Below are 5,015 nucleotides of genomic sequence, written 5' to 3' on the forward strand. Positions count from 1 at the left end.
ATGTGGCGGTTGGGTTACTTTCTTTAACCTGAAAATTGGGGATTTTTAAAAATCAGAGTAAACCAGGATCCCTGAGGATGGCTGAAGTTATGCTAGGGTCGAGGCCTGGCTTATTGATTTTTCCAACGTAGACAAAGAGTGCACAGAAAAGGGGAAAAAACAAACCAAAACCAACCCCCCCACCCCCTACAGCCCAACACCAAGAGACTCCTCCAGCCTGTGAAATCTGGCTGTAAGCAGTTAGATTTCAACCAGGCTGTCCTAGAAGACTCCCTGCATGAGCACAATCCATGTTGATTTTACAGAGGAGGTTATTATCCACATTTCACTGCTGATTTATTGTTTTTTAACCAGCTCCTTATGCTACTCTTAAAAAAAAAGAAGCCATCTCGCACTTTGCAAGGAGGAGACTCGCAGACCGGTGGTAAAATGACAGCGGTGATTGCCGCTCCCTGGAAGGGAAGGCACCCAGGATGGGCGTTGAAGGGGGCTGGGGGGTGGCTGAACCCTGCAGAGTTACGAGCCACCATCTGCTGGTTCCAGTTGTCGGCCACCTGCAACGCTGGTTTAAAATTTGTCAGAATTTATGAAGGCCGCAGCTAATGTGGAATAACGCGATCACGTACAACCGTCAGCGTGAAGGCAAAGCCCGGCGAGGCTGCTCCGTGCTCGCTGCTCGTCCAGGGGAAGCCTCCCGAGGAGACTTTGCAGTTACTTAAAGAGTAAGACGGGGATGCCGGAGACAAGCCTGATGAAGCCCAACAGGATTCAAGCAGCCGAATGAGGCCCGTCGCCTACATCTGCAGAATTCATTAGCCCAGCTTGATTGGCCTCTGTTAAACAAAGATGGGATAAGGTTTCATACTTTTTCTGTGGGAGTTGAGCTAAAATTTCAGGCTGATGATTTAGTCAGGTGTAAGCATGAAGTTTCCAATTTGGAGAAATAAATCTAAAGTGATTTTATGATCCTCTGTTTTACCCTGACACCCTGCTTCACCCCAACTTGCTGTCACAACTCGCATGATGTGTTTATATAGGCCACGCTGTCCTTGATGGGCACGCGATATAACATGATGTGCAAAATGCATCTTCCACACAATACGCGGAGGTCGGTAGCTTCCATATTTCGACATCCGCTCTTCCCGTTCCTCCGCTGCTCGCTTTTCCTCTTCCCAAATTCTTTGAATTCTGCGTTGCGAAGAACATGTTGCAAAGACGACTGTCTACCGAACAAGCCTATACGCAGAAATGCAGCCCCCGCCTTGCCTTTTGACATGCAACCGCCTTCGGCTTGAATCCCCGCGTTTCACAAGAAGAGCCCTGCAAAGGGTTAGAGCGAAGAAGCTGGTGACTTCAAATCAGAGTGGATCGAAACATTTTACAAAAACGTCCTCATCCAAGTACTACATCCCCTTTTGTTGCTGTGGATATTTTTTCATGATGTGTCAATTTTTTTAAACTTGTTTTTGTCTGGGTTTTTTTTTCATAGGAAAAAAATCAGTTTTGTTTATTGTTTAGAGTTTCAGGCTTCAGCATAACTTGGAAAATTGAATGTTTTCAAGCTTTGAAGCACGTTTGCAGGAAAAAAACACCTCACGCTACTCGCAAAACGGATGGTCAGTAGAAAAAAAATGCGCAGCAAATGTAGATCGTTTAAGAGACCACAAAAATGTGAAAACAGTTTCAATCATTTCATTTTCTGATTCGCTTTTCAGAGCGCTTTAATGAAAATATTTAATTAGCTATCCGTAAAACATAAGGACATAAAAACCCCAAACCCAAACATAAAAACCAAAAATACATTCATCCAAATTCATCTTTTCATGCCTGATATAATCCTGTTGACTTCAGTTGAGTTCCATTAGTGATGAATTTGTCCTGCTGGCTACAGATAAAAAGGGAAGTTATTTTTGTTGAACATTTCAACAAGCAGAAGAGGTTAGCAAGGGAATTAAGTTTGCACAAGTTGTTTTTCCATGAAGCTGAAAAAGGGCAGCTACCATGTAGTCGACTCTGTTGTATATTTGTCTTTATTAAGGCTGAAGTCATTTGCTATAGACCTTACCAAACTTTTTTTCAATGGGTACACTCATGATGACAATAATTTACTTTTCTGAGACCAGCAGTTGAAGTGATTCAGATTTCTGATCTGTTTATCCTTAAAAGCATAAGTCCAGGGAAAAGAGATGCTGCCTTTTGCTACGTAGGTTCTTCTGCTACTGCCTTCTCCATGTTAGCTCAATGTCTTTCAGTGCATTAAATAATTTGATTAACGTTTGTCACGTGATTTGTGCATGCTCCTCCTGTGCCCTCTGGGCAGAATTGTATGTGCAGGTGATGTTTCGTTTTGGGAGGATTTTTGGTTTTTATATGTATGGTTTGTTTAACTTATATCTATATCTATTTATCTATCCACATACATACATGTATATTTCTATATATATATAGATATGTATGTATGTATGTAAATGTATGTATATATATTCATTCTCCCAAATCTAAGTATATGTGTATGTGTGCATACTCACACACTTGCACATATAATATAAATCTATATCTATATATAGATATTTCTATATATAGATATGTATATATCTATATCTATAGATATTATATTATAAAGGAACAGAAATGTTAGTGTGTGTGTTATCGTACACACACTATATAGCATATGCTCTGTTCTTTATGTGTGTTCTGGAAAGCAGCGTGCTTTGCGGCGAGCACCGAAGGTGCGGAGGTTGGAGATGGTCCTTAGTTCCTGGGGGAGTTCAGTCCGCAACCCCAAACTGGCTCTGGACAAAACCTCATCTCTCACGCCCCTGAGCATTGCAAAGTTTCAGTGTGCCGAATAGCAGAACCTTAACCAAGGTCTTAATTCTGGAGTTTTAGGCAATTTTTAGGTTTGCTGAAAGCCTTTGTGGAAAGCTGGCCTTTCACATACCAGAGCTATTGCTTTTAAGCTGATGAGCCAGACATATCTGTTTTGAGAGAGAGCTGATGTCAGCCTCCCAATGCATTCTGTGCATGGTGTAATAGTTGTATCAGTTACAGTGGTGAGCTCTTTATCCCAGTGCTTTATGGAGCAAGCTGTCTCCATTTCACAGATGAGAAGACTGAGGCATAAAGCATTATCATGACTTGCTCATTGCTGGCTGGTGAAAGACTATGTAACAATCCTGGTCTGGCAAAGGGAGCTATGCCATAAGACCATTTGAGGAGATCCTGCTTTTCCCCCTTAATTGAAAAGAATGCAGTTTAAAAAGGGGAAAAAAAAGTTTCTCTTTCACAATTGCTGCTATTTTCTTTCCCTTTATTTCTCTGAATATACACAACAAGCTGAAAATGGGTCACTGAATGTAGCTCGGAGCTAGGAAGCGGGAGACAGGCAGTTGCAGTTGTCATTGCTTTGACACACTAAATTGGCATATTTTGACATACTGAACAGACTGCAGTTAGCCAGCGTGATGGTCTGGCCTGCAGAAACGTGGCATTCCTATGACTTCTTATAAAGGGCCATATTGTTCAGACTTAAAAGTGCAGGATTTTAAAAGTGCTGAGTTTTACCAAAAACTCTTGTAACCCACAGGAACAGGGAAACTGGGAGCAAAATGGGAATCACCTCTTGAGCACAGAGTATCACAGGATATCTGAGCTGTCCCTGCTCGTACTCTTTGCTGTCTGAGTACATGCTGATGTTCACTGGGCTGGAAGAGGGAGGTAGGAAGGCAAACAGACAGTGTGAGAGGAAATTGATATGGGAATTAAATGAAACAGCTGTAGCTGATTGATATAATTGAGCAAGCAAGCCAATGGCCCACACTCTATCTAGCAAAGGTTGTCAAGCTGGCATCCATTACATTTATTTTTTTGTGGCATCTTTTCTGGGATCCACTAAGTGTTCGGACCTGTTTGCAAACTATGAGCAGATGCACAAAAGCGTTCAATTTAGATTTATCTGGCCCAGAAGCACATGCCTGATTTTTAAGCACACGAATCATTTAGCTAAAGTCGGTGGTGTTGTTTGTGTGCTTACGATGAGGCATTGGGGGTGTAGGTTGTAGCCGTGTTGGTCTAAGGACATGGGCAGACAAGGTTCTTTGGGCACATGTGATATCTTTTATTAGACCAACTAAATTACAGGCCAGTCGGCTGGTAAGTTTTTCTAGAAAATTATCAAGAAGACCCTTCTGGATAAGCTGGCTGAGGGTGACATCCTAAGGGATAGCCAGCATGGGTTTGTTGATTTGGTCTTGCCTGACCAATCTCATCCTCTTCTCGGACCAGGTGACCTATCACCTGGGCAAGGGAGAAGAGATTGACATCATATATCTGGACTTTGATCTGGTGTCCCATGATCTCCTCTTGGAAAAATTGGCCAACTTGGCCTTGGCTACACCACAGTCCGATGAGTGGGAAATGGGCTCCACGGTTGGACCCAGAGAGTAGTGGTCGATGGCAGCGAGTCATTATGTTGCTCTGTGCCCAGTGGCGTCCCCCAAGGCTCTGTCCTTGGACCAGTTCTCTTCCACATCTTCATCAACGACGTGGGCATCGGTGTCAGAAGCGCACTGGCTAAGCTCGCTGGCAACACTAAACTTTGGGGCATAGTGTCCACACCTGAGGACAGGCTAGTGATCCAGACTGACTTGGATACACTTAGTAAGTGGGCAGACACAAACCTGATGACTTTCAATACGGATAAATGCAAGGTACTCCACCTCGGGGGAAAAAAACCTGCAGTATACTTATAGGCTCGGCAACACCACGGCTGAAAGAGACTTGGGGGTCATGACTGACCACAAGATGAACATGATCACCAAAGTGATGTAAAGCAAACAATGGTCTAGATGATCTCCACCCTAGAGTTCTAGAGGAACTGGCCGAGGTCATTGCGGGACCCCTGGCACGGCTGTACGAGCACTCGTGGTGCCGGAGGACTGGCAGAGGGCCAACGTGGTTCCCATCTTCAAAAAAGGCAGGAAGGCGGACCCGGGAAACTATAGGCCGGTTGGTCT

The 5,015-nt window shown here is 43.7% G+C and overlaps 1 long non-coding RNA gene across 1 annotated transcript in view; it reads right to left on the bottom strand.

The window, feature by feature from the left end:
- LOC109307636 overlaps positions 1 to 5,015 on the bottom strand; it is a 16,212-nt gene that overhangs the window by 8,277 nt on the left and 2,920 nt on the right. The window lies entirely within an intron of this gene.

This window comes from Crocodylus porosus, unplaced genomic scaffold, assembly GCF_001723895.1.
Source record: "Crocodylus porosus isolate Cpor-Errol unplaced genomic scaffold, CroPor_comp1, whole genome shotgun sequence".
NCBI lineage: Eukaryota > Metazoa > Chordata > Crocodylia > Crocodylidae > Crocodylus > Crocodylus porosus.